This window comes from Erithacus rubecula (genome assembly GCF_903797595.1).
Source record: "Erithacus rubecula genome assembly, chromosome: 4".
In the NCBI taxonomy this organism is placed as follows: domain Eukaryota; kingdom Metazoa; phylum Chordata; class Aves; order Passeriformes; family Muscicapidae; genus Erithacus; species Erithacus rubecula.
This window is the reverse complement of record NC_136686.1, coordinates 42,718,982-42,736,233: the sequence shown is the minus strand read 5'-3', so window position 1 is coordinate 42,736,233 and position 17,252 is coordinate 42,718,982.

Here is a 17,252-nt window from a genome sequence, read left to right as displayed (position 1 = left end):
CTCAGAATTTCCTAAGGCAACCTTGTGTCCCTTTTCTCTAACCTTTCCAATCAGAGAAGAGTCCAATAAGATAGCTGAAGAAGCAGAAATAGTACCTTTCATTCTTCCATTTTTTCAGTGGACAAACCTGCTTCTTACAACTTCTCTTTGTACTTCTGTGCTCCATCCCCTGATGTTGGTGGCCTTTTGCAGGCCCCACTGCAGAAGGGTTTTCTTGCTCTGTGGAGTGCAAGACCAGGGGCAACGTGGTCTCACAAATGCCAGATGTCAATCATTGCTCTTGACATCTTAATTACACTTGCTGATACATCCTAGGATACACCTAATTTTCTTTGCAGATGCTTCTTTGATTGCATATGAACTCTGTACCAGATTTACCTCTCTATTCACTTCCCTTCCCACAGACTGAGCCAAACCACTGGTGAGATGGTAACTTTCAATTCTGTCTGTGCTGATGAGAAGCATCAAGCTGAGTTTGGGATGGAATGAGAAAATGAGTATACTATAAAATTGGTGTGTGTCTTGAGCTCATATGTACACTCTGGAATTATGACTTTTAGTGTTCAGCTTGTTCTTGTGATGGTTTTTGCAGACTCCCTGAGGATCAGGTCTGGTAAGCCAGTGGTATTTTTGAAAAATATCTCACTGTCCATTGACTCTGTGTGTCAAATCTTTTCTAGCACAGAAGCTATGTGATCCCATACATATATTTTTCATTAGCATAGTTAATATAGTGGATAGTGTAGATCATACCTGGAGATAAAACTCTGTAAAATTTGTGAGTGCTAATGGTCTTCTTTTAAAAGAACTCTGATGACAGTGTCCTCAGTCACTCCTGACCTCTCTGATACAAATGCTAACAACCCATTTTCCCTATGTCATAGAGCTTTAACAATCAGTTCCTTGCTGGTACCTCTGTTCTACTGGTCACGATCGCTTACTTTGAATTTGTTTCATCAAAAAAAAAGAAGAAATCACACCAGGATCATCAAACTAAAACGCAAAATTTTGTCCATAAAATTATGTTCTTGATTTTAAATAAAACATTGAATATCTGGTTTATCATATCCACAAACAAACAAACAAAACAAAACAAAGTCATTTAGTTTCAACAGTCTTATGATTCTTTCATTCTTATTTAAACCACGTTCTTTGCCAGACCCTGTGGCTGTGTTTCATCCACCAATGAAATCTTTAATCAATGAGGTAACAATTGAGCAATACCCAAAATTTTAAAATTCCTTCTTAGATGAAGATCCAACTCAACACAAAGTCATTCAAAAAGGATCAGGCTCAAACATTTACTTTTAAAAACTCTTTATCTCATGCCTACACAGCTAAGGAAACAAAAATAGATTTCCACTCATGTCTGTAACTACGAAAATTTCCAGGTATCCTTCTGCCACTTCAAATGCAGAAATATAAGCTCAATATCTAAAGATTCAACAGAGTAATGCCTTTTACCCTGAGCTGACAGCAATTTTATGTTTGAATTGTTTTAGTTATTGTATATGAATTATCACAATATTAGAGAACAGGTACTTTTAAACCCACTTGACAATATGATTTTTTAATACTGAAGTGGTACAGTGGCACCTGCAATCACTTATATGGTAGCAGCAAAATTATTAGGTAATTCTTTATCAAAGAGATGTGAACACCCTCATTAGTAACAAGTTTAATTTTAAAAGACAGTACTTGTTATATCACAAGTGAAAGAATTTATATGACAAATTTCTAACGGATAATTTACTCCTTGCAGAAGAAAAGTGCTTGAAAATATTAAATATAAAAGAAAAAAATTTAAGGACTTTCACATAATTCTGATTATTTCTGTAAAACGTTTCCTTCTGAATGGCAGAACATTCAATTGCACAAAGAATTGCAAAGATTGCACAGTTCTCCTGTTCCTGTAAATTTGTGTAGATATAACAGCTAATATAAAATATGTGTTTATCATGTAGACTGAATTATTAAGTATCAAGTATGGACTTTTCTCAATTACAATAAAGGTTTTAATAAGATCAGTCAGATTTTTGATGTTGTGGAGAATTTCTATCACCTCTTTTCCAGATAGTTTTTATGTAGATTAAAGAAGCTAGGCTGATTTTTTCTCATGTGCCTAAAACACACATCCATTCCGGGCGCTTAAAAAACGACACTATTTCTTCTTTGCATACAAACTACAGCTAAATCATAAAATTTTGTCTCTACCTATTGTAGAGACACAGAAGGATACCTGGAAAAACTTTTTACTCCAAATATGCAGAACAGTTACTGATGGTAAATATTTCAGTTTTCTTAAATAGGGAGAGGTCCAGATAGCAAATCTTGTAGCTGCAGTCCATCTTATCAAATATCTGGAGTATCCCAAAATAAGAATCTGTCTTAACCCTCTTGTACTTGTGAGATTTTCTGAGATTTATGAGAGTTTAGAACAGATATGTCCAGATTTGATAGCCAGTGCTTCTCAGATTCAGAGGTGTTTATTAGGTCTCTGAAAGTCTTTCAGAGCTACTTTAAGCAATTCTTCACTATGAGGGTGGTGAGGCACTGGGACAGATTGCTCAGAGAAATTGTGGATGTCTCATCCCTGGAAGTGTTCAAGGCCAGGTTGGATGGGTCTCTGAGCAAACTGGTCTAGTGGGAGGTGTCCCTGCCCATGGCACAGAGGTCAGAACTAGAAGATTTTTTAAATACTTCCCAATACAAACCACAATTCTATAACTCTGTGATTCGTGTCATCTCTATAACACCTCTCCACAAGAAACTAGAAGTGTCTGCTTGATGCAAGGTGAAATGCAACATGGTGGGAAGTAACTCTTTGACCATTCTGATATATTGCCCTGACAGAGGAATTGCAGTGCATCCCCATAGGGCCTGCTGCAGTCAGAAATTTGACATTAGTGCTTTATCTTACCAAGGACCAAGAACTGGTCCCCAGATTTAGCAGGCCTTTGTAAAGGGCCAAAAATATAATTTGTAAACTCATTGCAGTGAAATGTCTTCAGATGATATAAATATAACAAATATCCACTGTTTTCTCACTATTGTCAGTATATATAAATTGTTAGAATATTAATGTTGTACAGATGACCAACCTATAAATAGAATAAATAAAAAGCGAGATGAGATTATGTTACATTAAATTATTAAATAAAATAAAACATAGAATAAAATATAAATCAGCCTTACTAATGTCCTTGCAGATAAGGTACTTTGGGTTCTTTCCAAAAAAAAGAAGAGATTTCTGGTACTCTTGGTACATGTAAAATGCTAGACATAATCTGCATTCTTAAGATTGAAGGGACCTTTACTGGGACCATATTTGATGAATTTGTTTCCGTCTTCAAGTCAATTCAGTTTTAAAACAGTAGCCATACAGTTAGATCAGTCTGCTGGTCTCTGAATTTATTCATCATTATAGTTTTTACCATCTGGACAAGTTCAGGTTTTATTTTATTTCTCTTTCCTAATGGGGCTTCTTTTACTGCATGCAGTTTTGGCAGGATACCAGTGACTATATCTGTGAGGTACATTCTGTCCAGAATGCCTGGTAGCCTGTTAATCATCTCACATGTTTTTTTAAGACTGTCCTATGAATCCTCTTTGGAAATGATCTATAAGTTTATTTGCTTATCTTCATTTGCAGACTACCCTTAAGTCAGGCTTAAGCTATGTGTGTGGTGGTCTGCTCATGAAATTTAATTTAATCACTGAAATTGAGAGCTACTTTGTAAGATAATAATTGATCACTGCCTTACCTGCACTATCAGGCAAGTGGAAAGACCTGAAATTTAAAATAATATACAGTAGTCAATACAAAATCAAGTATCTAAATGGAGCATTTGTGCTAATTAAGTTAAAAATGTCAAGTGCATAACTTAAATATTTTGCATAATTTAAATATTTATTGTAGTTTTTAGCTAATGTGTTTAGATTACACCAATTTCAGTCATCTCTTATTGGCTTTAAAACTGTGGTGCAGCTGGTGTGACCTACTGGCAGAGCTAATAATTTATTATGTATCACAGCTCAGCTTGGATTTAAAATACTATTAGTAGGGTTATAAAACTGAGGGGTTTGCTTTGACATAAATCTGTATTTTATGGATAAGAGGTGTATCTATTCCCTTTATTATGTACTAAAATATTTAGAGGAGAACTCATGAATATGTTTATGACATTCGAAAATTTACTAGCTGACATTTATTCCTTGTGTGAAATTTTTATTTGATTATGAAAATGTAAGAGAAACTACAGGCATTAGTTGATTTACACAATAGAATTGCTTGGGCAGATTTCTTATGCGTCACCATAACATTTAAGGTATAATAAAAAATTGCAGCTACTCTGTTGCAAATTATTCAATTTAATCTTCTGAAGAGAATTGTATTAATGATGTTTGGAAGCTGACCTTTACCTGCATGACACTTTCAACAAGAAATGTCAAGAAAGACTACAAATTACTTTTACAGCACATTAATAGTTTATAAAATTTATTTTAGATCATTTAAGGAAGCCCACACACTACATAAACACCCTGCTGTAACAGAGGTGTTTGACACTTCAGAGCACCATGAAATGGAATTTGATTTCTTACAGATCATAAAGGAATGGCAGTAGTAGGGACCAAAGTGACACTTCTCTCATTTTAAATTGATCCTAATTTTATGAATGTATATGCTTACTATAATGGAACAACAGAGGAGTAAGGTGATGTTAAGTATGAGACATCAGGATGTGCCTCTAGCTACTGCATCCTCTCAAGGAATGCACTGACTACATCAAATACCTTGAGAACTTTGCTCATAGATATGATTTTGGAAAAAAAAAAAATTATCTAAAATGTACCCAAAGTAAGACAAAAGAAAAGGATCTAACTCTGTATTTCTACCTCCCTTATATCCAAGTTGGACAGTTTTTCTACAGAAGTTTTGCCAGAGATGGAAGTAAGGCATCTAATTCTGGGCTAGAAAAATTATTTATCCGAGATTATTTTTTTTTCTTGCTGCATATACTCTAGATCTCTTCAGCTGAATAATTAATACTGTTCTTCATTCATAGTTGGTAGAAAATAGGCACTTTAAGGGCACAATTTATCTAGTTTTTAAATAGGTAGCTTGAATAATTCAAATCTCACTGTGAAAACAGGTAGGTATCCACTGGGTACAAAAGGCATTTAAGCTCAGATGTAGACATTTTTATTTAGATTATCTAAATATCATCCCTCCTGTTTATTCAATGGAAGAAATTAACATTCAGTAAAAAAATTTTCATGGGATATATAGTATTTTTTTCACAAAACAGTGTCATTCTCTAGTGCAAAATATAGACTTTTTAAAGTATATTAATAGTGAGAGAAGGTCTCAGGAAAATATTAGTCTCATAATTGTTGAAGATGGTCCCCTGGCCAACAGGGACTAACAAAATGCAAAAGCATTCAGTGTTTTTTTCCTTTAGTTTTTAATGTTAATGGTTGACCTTGGGCTGCTCAGTCTCCTGAGGTGGAGCACCACAGCTGTGAGAACTTTTGACTGGTTCTGAACCCTGAAATTGTATGAGCTGAATGTTCTTAAATCCACAGAGCCTGATAGATTTCACCTTAGAGCATTGAAGGGAATAATGGACATTACTGCAGGACCCCTCTCCATCATCCATCAGTCAAGATCTTGGGAGTCTGGGCAGGTTCCTGCTGACTGGAAGCCAGCCAATGTTTTCTCAATTTACAGGAGTGGCATAAGGGACTCAGAAAACTACAGGCCTGTTACTCTAATCTTACCTTCTTTAAAAATTATGGAGAAGATCATACAGGTCATAATGAAAGGACAATGCAATAATCAATCTCAATCAACATGGGTTCACAAAGGGAAAGGGCTGCTTGGATTGCAGAGGGATCTAAATAGATTGGACCATTAGACTATGGTTAATGGGATGAAATTTAATATTGAATGACAAGTTCTATAGGTAAGACGGCATAAAACCAAGAATAAATATGGATTGGGAGAAGAGCAGTAGGAAAGAAGTCCAGCAGAAAGGGCCCTGCAGGTGCTCTCTGACAGCAGGCTCAATGTGAGTCAGCAGGGTGTCCTGGCAGCCAAGAGGACAAACTCCATCCTGGGGTGCATCAAGCACTGCACCACCACCTGGTCAGAAGGTTTAATTATCTCTCTGTACTCAGCATTGGTGTGGCCTTAGCTTGAGTGCTGTGCACAGTTCTGGCCCCATGGATTGAGAAAGATGTTCAATCAAATGTGTCAGAGGAAGGAAAGAAAGCTGGTAAAAGTGGTAGAAGGAATGTCCTCTGAGCAGCAGTTCAGGATTTGAGCTTTCTCTAGTTTGGAGAAAAAGGGACTGAGGAGTGTTCTCAATGTTTTCTATGCCTTGTTTAGGACAGAAAATGGGGAAAGGGAGATGCTGAACTCTTCTCCCTGGGATTCAGTGATAAGATTTATGGGAATAGCTCAAGTGTCAGGAGAGGATCAGACTAGATTAGGTAAAATTTCTTTACCAAGATGGTGGTCAAACACTGGAACAGGCTTCCAAGAGAGCTGGTTGATGCTCCAAGTCTGTCAGCGCTTAAGAGACAATTGGAAAATGCCCTGAGTAACACAATTTAACTTCTCTTTAGCCATAAATTTGTCAGACAGCTGTAGTAGATGGTCATTGTACATCCCTTCTAACTGAAATAGACTGCTCTGCTCTGCTCTGCTCTATTCTATTAAATGTTCCAAGGTGCTCCTTTGCAATACTTCTGGTTTAAGTGTCCTTTCTCATTCTCTTGAAAAGTTCAATTGCTGTATTGATTTAACTATTAGGTCAATACGGTTAGATAGGATGTATTTTTGGGGAATACTGTGTCTTTGTGCTTTCAGTTACTCCAGGGCACAAGTGTTTTACTGCATTTAAATAATCCTTCACACATCTATGCTATTTCCTCTCAAGTATTGATATGGCCGTTTGATAGCATAAAATGTGATGCTGAAAGAGAAAATGGCAATTACTTGGCTTAAAACAGCAGTCAGAAAGTTCATTTGAAGCAAGTGATTTATTATTTATTTATAAATAGTAGAGTTGTAACATTTTTTATATTTTAATCAATCTTTTGAACAAACTGCCATCTGTTGCACTCCCAACAAATAAAAACCCCATGTACAGAAATGCTATAAGCCTAACATCAGTGATCATAAGTCTTCCTTTGGCTTAACTCCTTAACAATATCAAGTATTTTCCTTACATTTAATGTTATGGACAAACTAATGGAGAAAACAATCAAGGAAAATTTAGGCTGGATATGCAACACTTCACTACTACCAAAATACCACATAACTCAAAAGAAAGGAGGTGTACAGAACCTGCCACCTTGTTTAGAGAAATACATTATAAGTACTTCTTACTGGAAAGAGTTGAAGATTCTGAAAGTAATTTAATTTATGAATGTTATTTACATTTCTTACTAGTCAGCTGGAAAACAGAAGGAAAGTTATCTTCATTGTCTTGGTTTTGTTCAGCCCATATCCAATACCTCTGGAGTGTCCCCTCCAACCCTAAATGAGCTAGGGGTGTTCATACTTCAGAAATGCTTTGTCTGATGCAGCAAAATGTCTGTTGTGAATGAAGCCAAACAACTGCTGCAGAGCAGAATAAACTCACAGTCAGACACACGTAAGGGCTGATACAGTTGGTTAGCAAAGGGGGAAGGGACATTTTCACTAGAGATCTGCATCATCTCTCATCTCGCAGGCTTCAGGAAAAGCCGTAAACTCAAAACATTTTCAGCCTCAAAAGAGGTTCTGAACTATAATTCTTTATAATTCTTTATTTCACTGGACACCAAAAACATCACTGGAAACACTGGTTTCATGACGCATTGTTTATTTCTGCTACTTTCAGCTGCAGAAGGTAATGCTGTGTTTAACAGCAATGCTAACTCTTAACAGCAATCCAAATGTTTTCTTCCCTTTTCCCCCTATGTCTCATAGATACCAAACACCTAATTTCCTTCTTATATTTTCTTATTAACATAGCTAAGTTAAACTGAGAGCAAGTATTCCCAGCCTATACTTAGCTTGAACTATGTTACTTCTACACCTGAATAGCACCTGGAAAGCTTATATGGCTGAAAAGTTCTGCTTTTACTTCCAGGTACAGCCAAGCATGTAGTAAAAAACAATGCTGCTTTATATGGCTTGTCCTTTTTCTATATCTAGAGAATTATCATTGTTACACCACTGCTGCAAAATGCTATTATTCCACAATTTTAAAGGGGAAATAAAATATACAAAAAAAATCAGAGTTATTCTTATGGTGGATTTTGTGGTAAAGTGGGTTTCTGTTGAAGTGTTGTGTTTGATGTTGATGTGTATGACATTTCATTTATTGAATACTGCAAACAGAGGCCAAAGGTTGCTCAAAACAACTTCCAGTGTTCTCTGCTCCTAGAAACTCACTCCAGGATTATAATCAGGCATTTATTTATAAACCACTAGGGTTATAGCAGGATGATTTGGCATTTATAAGTAAGTCTCTTGTTTGCTGTATTTTATGTGTATATGTGAACACCCACAGTGTTTACACATAGGATATAATTTCCAGAGGTGATTTTTGCCCTGTGTAGAATGGGAATTAATTTTGCATGGTAGCTGCCTTTTCCCAGCAGCTAGCATTTCCACAGCTGGTTGCTGTTTCACTCACCCATACCTTTCTATCACATATTATTTTTCCAGCAGACCTCTTGTATGCCCAAAGAAAGAAAACATTTATCCACTACAAATCAAAAGTGTGAAAAAAGGCTACTGAAAGTATGCTTTTTCTTTTATGATTACAGAAAGCCTACACCTTTTTCTCTTTAGATCTAGCTTGCAAAATCGTGGGTTTAAGACTTTAAGGAACAAGGTTTTGAATTCTGTTTATTTTGACAAATAATATAAAAATTAAAAATTGTATTACATTAAATAACACAGCTGTCTTATTAAGACACTTTTAAAAATAATGGTTTATATGAAGTATTGTTATGCTTTTGTTTCCTTGTTTATCAGAACTTTTTAGCCATATCTGTAACTGAAGTACCAGAGAACAGCCTCTCTAAGACAAAGACTTCAACAGAGAAAGTGAGATTAGAAGGAGCTTGTGAAAGTATTTTTAGGTAAGTCTCAAATGCCAATGCACAGAAAGGATTCACTACCTCCTTCTGTTGAACAAATACTTGTAATAGTTTTTACACGTGTTTTTGAAGGACTGAAGTAATTGACAGTTGATTTAATTCTTGAAGAAGTTCTGAATGATAAGTGAGAGTATGAGCATTTAAAACTTTTCTTCACTCTAATTGACTGATGGTAATGATAGATGTAAGCTCAAGGCAATGACATTATACCTTCAAGCAAGGACAAAAGTAGCCCTGTTTGTTCCAGTACAGATAAAGATTTGATTTGCCTGTTTACCATAGGAGAATTGACATGAACTTAATCATTCAACTGATGAATTAAGAGATGCGAAGCTGTAAGAAATGCATAATTTATTTTACAAATTAATAGATGTCATAATAATTGAAAGTCACACTGTATTAAACAGTTCATAATGCTTTCCAAACCACTTTGATCACCAAGGAAGTGAGGATATCTTAATGATTAATGTATTATACAGGGTCACAGAAGTACTTGTGAAACCTTGTCAGTCCAAAGAGTCTCTGGCTCCTTGTTTTAGAAGTTACTACTGCTACAATAGAGTCAGCTGGAAGGATTTTTTGCTTGAGGTGTGTGTGCACACCATCCTGCAGCTTACCTGAAGTGGCATGGAGAGATGATTTTGAGATAGGTGATAGACTTTGTGCCCTACAGCTAAGGCATGGGCAGGCACTTTGTTCTGTCTCCCCTCCCTGTGAAGGAGCTCCAGCAGGAGGGAGGGGCAGGCAATCAAGGACAGCAATCCTGGAAGACTGGTTAGATCTCCAAAGTTAATTCCTTACCCTCCTGCACATGGCACATAAGACTTATCAAGATATATCTTCCAAGGAAGAAAGGATGAGAGGGACTAAATTAAAATTGAGCAGAATATTAAAAACCTTCAAAGGGCTGTGTTTATAGCTCTTTTATTATTCAGTTCTCCTAAGACCTGCCATTTAGCATTAAGTATTTTGAGAATATCTTTTGTATGGTAATGACTGTCATCAGTAATAATTCTCATTGGAGTCCATACTTTTTATGTCTTAGATGAACACCTCTGCCATTACACAGTTATAATTTCTGCAGCAAGAGTGTCTAAGGGAGTTCTGACTGGAATGGGGTCAGCTTTATTTAAAGCAGACAGAATGATGCTATTTTGATTCTGTGACTAAGCAGTGTTGATAAAGACCAACACTTCAGCTATTGCTGAGCAATTGCAATAAGATTTTCTCTGTTTCTCACTCTGTCCCACTACCAGCAAGAAGGCTGGGAGTGAGCAGGAGAATGGGAAGGGCCACCATCCAGACAGCTGGCCCAAAATTACCAAAAGCAAATGCCAAGCCATATAACATCATGTTTTCAGGAACAAAGAAATCAGGGGTTTGGCTTTTCCAAACACTCTACTGCTTGGAGTCAGACTGGGCACTGGTCTGCTTGTGGGAGGTGAGAAGTGATACAAATGTCTTTGCACCACTATTTATTTAACATTTTTATGCTGACACCAGCTTTAACTATGATCCAAGTAAAGTCCTATTGATAAAGTTGGATGAAAACTGGCAATAATGTTAAGATGAAGTGTTAGATTCTAATATTTATTGTAGAAGTGAGATTACTTCGGATTTTTGCCATGGTTATTGATAGGACAATTCAGACTATTAATTTCTTTCCATGTCTCAAATTTTCTGAAGTCAGTGCTTTTTCAATCTTTACTTTTAGGTTCAGGATAACTTTATTGTCACTTAGAAGCTGATTCTTAATAACACTGAAGTTTATTTATTTGACAAAAGTGGAGATGAGTAAGGGTATGCTTTAACTTATAAAGCCAGTACAAATTGTATAATATTTTGCTCTGTTCATCTAATGATTCCATTTCAGTGCATGTAATCCTAGGACATAATTTTCAGGATTAGGTGTCTAGTGTCCATCCGTTTTCACTGTACAGAATAAAATGTGTTAAGGGTTTCGTAATTACAGCAAGTAAGGATAAGATCACAGTCTAAATTTCACCTGTCTTAGTAATATGTTTCTCAGCTCAGAACATGTTATTTCACACTGTGTTCTATTCCCTGTCATGGGAAATGAAGCTTCTCTCTCAGCCTCATAATCCTTCTCTTCGTGAGGCTACTTCATCACATTTCCCCATATCTGTGCTAGGTTTCAATGTGTATTTTTCAGAGGAGAAAGCTTGTGCTTCCAGTGTTATGTTCCCATAATGCTGCATTCTGAGGTTTTCTCCAATCACCAGATTACAAGCCATTTTTCTGTAAGTCTTGTTTAGTATCGTTTTTCACAGCTCAATTCTCAAATTCCCTTATATGCTTCATATTTAATTTCTGTGGTATCACTATCAAGAATCATGCATTTAATGTTTCTGCCATATTAAGTCCCCATTCTCTTTCAGATTTCATGATTCTGAACTTGAATTTCCTACATTAACATTCTCTTCTACTCTCTGTTACTCCAAAGATTTGGTAACTGTGCCATCCCTTCCTTTGCCTGCCAAAATGTAACAACAAAAGTAAAAACTGAGGAACTGAAAATGAGAGGTAAGAAAAACACATATTATTAAGGACAAAGACATATTTTACTAACAACCTACTATTATTCCTTTACATTAAAAAAACCAAACCACCACAGTGTTTCATGATGGTAAGGGAGATATACCCATAAGTGGGTAGCACATACATGATTCCTTAGCTGATTCAGGTCTTAGCTTGTAAGTAGCCCCTCTAATCCTGTGTAGGGTCCTTATTTTCATCTACCCTTAAGAATGAGGGAGAGAAAAGGGGATAATGGCAAATTTAGAGCAATGTAACAAGAAAATATATCATTTTTCACAGAGCTGGTCAAAAATCAAAATACCAGCATCTCATATAGGCCAAGCTATTCTACACTTCAGCTATGAAACACTGTGGCCTGTTATTCCACAAAAAAATTCCAGTGCATAAAGAGATTTTGTAGGAAAAAAAAGTGCTCCCAGTGTGATGAGAGTATTGAAGTCTGGTCCTCAGTGTGTCAGAATATATTGAGCAGACTGAGAACACCACCTGTTCATTATATGTAGAAACTTGACTAATGACTATAGTCTACTTTATCAGACTAAATTTTAATGGAAAATGCTAGGACTTCATTTTTGCTTGCAGGCATCTTGTAGTGTCAGTAGGGTGATGAAGTGATACTGATCAGAAATTCTAAATCAGTGTTATCTTTAATAATTCTGTATCATACTATGTGCTTGTATCTATACTACTTTAATAACAATGGAATACAAATAACCATTACACAGAAAAATAAAACAGAAAGATAGCATATGACTATGTACTATTAAATAAAGAAGATTCATAGCTATTTATAAACTCAGAAATGCTGTGCCCTTTTTAATGGAGAAATACAGAACATTCCCCACTGACTCCATTAAAACTAAGTCCCCCAAAGCACTGCAAAACTAAATATTTTTGTACAACACTTCAGAGACAGAGCTGTACAGTATGTGAAAATAGGCCTTGGGGCAGTAACACACATCACCAAATTCCCCTCTGTGAAAGCAGGTTGGAATTGAGCTTTTGGGCACACACATAGAATGATCACTATTCTATTCAGAGTTGGAGCTATGTTTTGTTGGTTTTTTTTTTTGAAGTTGCTTTCAAGATGTTAGGGTTGGTTTTATAAGTGATTGGCTAATGTCAGCATCAGTAATCTCATATCAAAAGGACTCAGTTTATATCTGACAGTGGAAAAGGAAAACTTGATGGATGTAATGTTTGTGGAGTAGTGTGCAAAGAAATGCAGATCTTTGCTGTTCTATTCCTACAGTCAGCTATAAAAACAAGTTTGAAGAAGCTTTGTAACTGCAGAGCATCATACACATTAATCAGAATGAATCAATAACCTAATCCTGTTTTCCTTTAAGAAATGGTAAAGATCCCATAGATTTCAGTGACAGTTCAGTGTAGGTTCTATAAATATGAGTGAAAGGACGCTGAAAGTGAATGAGAGATTTACTGTATGTCTTCTTACACAAAAAGATCAGACTGTACTGTTTTCAGAATAGAACTTATAGAAATGCCAGCAAGACAGAAAATTAATTTTATATTTGTTGCAAAATATTGGAACAAATTGCACCCCTGAAAAAAAAGAGATATTGTGGGTGCGACTGAATTCTGGTTTCTTTACCAAAGGATTATCTCTCGTGCTATGAAGTTCTTGCTCTTTAATGTTTTATGTGTCAGATCACTTAAAGGACTGTAAGCTGTTCTTTTCCTGGTTTCAGGAAAATAACCACAAAAATTAAGATGATCCTACATAAATGTAATGTGAATGTATTGTTAAATCTGGCTTACTGAGATTAATATAGAGAAGAGTTTTGGAGGAAAATAGCCTGTCATAGGACTTATTCTGACCCATCTTTCTTTTCCTCCAAGCTATCAGCATGGAAAACAGAGTAATTCTGAAAAGCCATTCTTTTGGGGCCTGATGTCCTTTGTTCCCCTGTCCTTGTTTTTGTTTTGGTTTGTTTTTTTTTTTTCCTTTTGCTTTTAGGCTTTGTATCAGACTCTAATATTATATCTGTTTGGAGAACAAACTTAGCTGAATGAATTAGAATATTAGCGTGAGGCCACATAATACAGCCTACCCCCAAAAAATTTAGTGCCTTGGAGTAATCATATATATGAAAATACATACATACACTCATGGGCAAGGGAAGGCCTTAGGAGTCCTGACTTGGGTGTGCATACAGGTGTCACTTTTACATACATCCAGACTATGGTCAAAGAGTTGTGTCTTCTCTGGTCCCACTTAACTGACATCCATTGGCAAGGAAAAAAAAAAAAAAAAAAAAAAAAAAAAAAAAAAAAAAAAAAAAGTGGTACTTAGGCAGAATATGAGCAAAAACAATTCTCAGAAGCCCTTCTTCTCAGGATGATGTGGGAAGAAGGGCTAGGGTCCTAGCTGTAATACATGTTTTAAGTGGAGGTAAATGAAAGCCCTGTCTAATAATTTCATCAACCCAATAGCGTCCATGAAAAGATTAGGGTCCCATATATCTTTAAAGGCCAAATGTTACCTGGGGAATGTACCCCTCAGTCCCTTCAATACCACTAAATACTAGTGGGACCCCTAAGAAACCAACACCTGTGTCTATGTATTTGAAATTGAGGCCACCTTGGTTATTTGTTGTTATTATTAATATATAAATATTTATGGTGCATAGCAAAATAATTACTAAAAAATTGTTTTTTTCTGGTACTGGGAAAATCTTGTCAAAATTTTATGCTTTAGCTGTCAATTTGTGGATTGAAAAAAAGCTGTCTCTAGTGATGTCTAAGCTTATGGACTGCTAGAGCAGATTTTTTTAAGCAGATGAAAAAAGCATAAAAATTATCAAGCTGGATCAGAAAAAATGTTATTGTATCCACAGATCCTGCTTATGGTAGCAGACAATAGCAGATAGCAGAGGCAGGTATAAGAACATGACAAGCAGTGATACTTTCTCAGTAAAGCCTCAGGCAAAGTTCATGAATCCCAGGCTAGAGAGGCACTTGTTACCTCATTAGCTGGTGAGGAATTTTCTTAGATTAATTAATTCAATTAATTTCAAAATCTGCATCAAGATTTTAGCATCCACAATGTATCATGCCAAAGAATTCTATAAAAATTTGTTATGGATCAGCCTAATTTCACACAAGTTATTTCTTGTTTGTGTAAAGGCATTTTAAAAATCTCTGAGTAGCTTTTTCATGTCCCTTAGGATTTTACAGACTTTGCTCATATTCTTTTTGTAACCATTTTCTCCAGGATAAATTATGTCATCCCCTTAGCAGCTCCTCACCCTGAAGCCACTCAGTCTGTTTGGCCACCCTTGCCATCCTTGTCTGAGGAGGCAGTAATGCAGCCACAAGGTGTAGACATTGTTTTTCTACAGTGGTAGAAAGCCATTTTCTTATTTATTTCCTGTTCACTTTTTGTGGTTCAATTTACTCGCCTGGTCCCTGCTCAGCATTGTTTGTTTCCATTGAAACACTCTAATTTTTTTTTCCCAAATTTATTTTATTTATATCTAGCCCAGTATAATATGTAGATTTTTAGGAACTTTTTCACGATTTTTATATCAATTGACACTGAATTTTCATGTTATTTTCATTCTCTAGTCACTATTCATTATCATGGGATCCTTTTAAAACTCTCACAAACTGGGCTTTCTAATTACTTAGCAGCACCACCAAACTGTTAACTGATGTTTCATTTCCTTTTCAAGGATATTTGTAGTTTCATTCCTTTGTTCTTTTAGCTTGGATATATAATGAATCTGTACATTTTATATTAAGCCAATACAATGTTTCATAATATCAATGGATTTGACAATCTTTCATCACCCCATGTTTAAGGATTGGAGGCCTCCTCATTACTTCATTTTGCAGGTCTGCCACACCAACTTCTTAATAAATTATTAGCACATTTAAATCAATTACCCAATTTAGCACTTAAAGTCTTCAAACTAAGCCTTTTATATTCTTGTCAGAAAATGGCCGTCAGAAATTCATGTTCTTAAAATGTCAGGTAGAAATACTTCAGTAAAATCTGAAGTGAGATTATCATTTTACAGATAAAAAGGTAAAATAATAATGCCTGGGCTGTAATCATATGAATAGTGCTCCAAAATCTACTTGAGCTGGAAGGAAAAGATATGTGGGAGAAATGCTGTGATTACTTTTGATAACTTGTAAATCATCAGGCATATTTGTCCTACTCTGAGTCCATGAACAGACAAAACAGGAGAAGAGAAATGTCTAAATCTTAATGCCTGTGGTGTTGTGCCTTCAGGCCACATAAGTGGTGGGAATTAATGTGTGCGCTGGATGCAGTCCAGACTCTTCAGCAGCGAGTAATTAGTGCCACACTACACTGCATTAAGGACCATTAGAGGATAATACTTCTCCTTAGCCCAGTTTTACCGGGAAATTTCTTTCAGATTATTTTGTGCTGTTCACAGGGGAAAAAACAAACAGAAAACACAACAACTAAATTTGATGGAAAGGATTAAAAAAAACAAAAAAATGAGAAGTAGGCATAAATTTCTTTGTATTTCTGTGGTAGTTGCCTTAAAGCAAGCACCAGTGGAAAGCTTTTGGAGGCAGAAGGGTCAATGGAAGGAGGAACATAGTGGTGAAGGACTGATTTCCTTGTTCACACGTTGTTAACACAGCTGTGCTAACAGATGGAGAAAGATACCCTAAACGGGGTAGATATCTCTCCTCATGGAAGAAGTCAGAAAAAGACTATGATGTCCTGATTCACCATTTGTTCTCATCACAGAAAAGTTACTAGCCCCTTCTTTGGCACTTTGAAAAAATCCACAATAGTGAGACAACATTTTAAAATCATCTACGAGCTACATGATTGTATTGTGGAGATACATTTTATATTCATGTCTCAAATTTGATACTAATCAGATTTGTTACTAGTTTGATGTAGTTCCTTTTTTGAGTTTTCCATGCCTGAAGCTTCCCAGGTCCTAAAATAGCAATTAACTCTCCTGGGTTTGTGTAATTGTGACAGATTGTAAATTCCATAGTGCCTTTCAGTAGAACATCCAAGCATGAACATAAAGTATGTATTTGTGATTATTACTTTCTCATGATGGTGAAATTGTAAAAAGTTTTTGGGGTTTATCAGGGGATAAACTGATGTACACTGTCAAAGTAGTTCACAAGTTGACAAATACAATCCCTTTTTAACCTTACCATCCTTTAACAGATGGAGAATTCCTGAGAGGATCTTTAAGACCAGAAAAATCTGGCTTAACATACTATGGAATCTGCCTATCAAACAAGTGAGGTCTTTGTGCCAGTGCCAATGTTCCACTTCAGCTAGCCAATATCTGCTGATAATGTCTCTTTTTGGAAGAACAAACTCTCTATCCTAAACCCACTAAGACCTTTATTTAGGGTAAATACAAAATATTTTAAAATCTTAATAGGGTACTCTTATCAGTTTACGCATGGATGCTCTCCACTGACTTATGAATTTAGGTCTTAATTTCACACTTAGACATTTATTGTTTTTATGTCTACTGAAACCTGGCTGAATACTT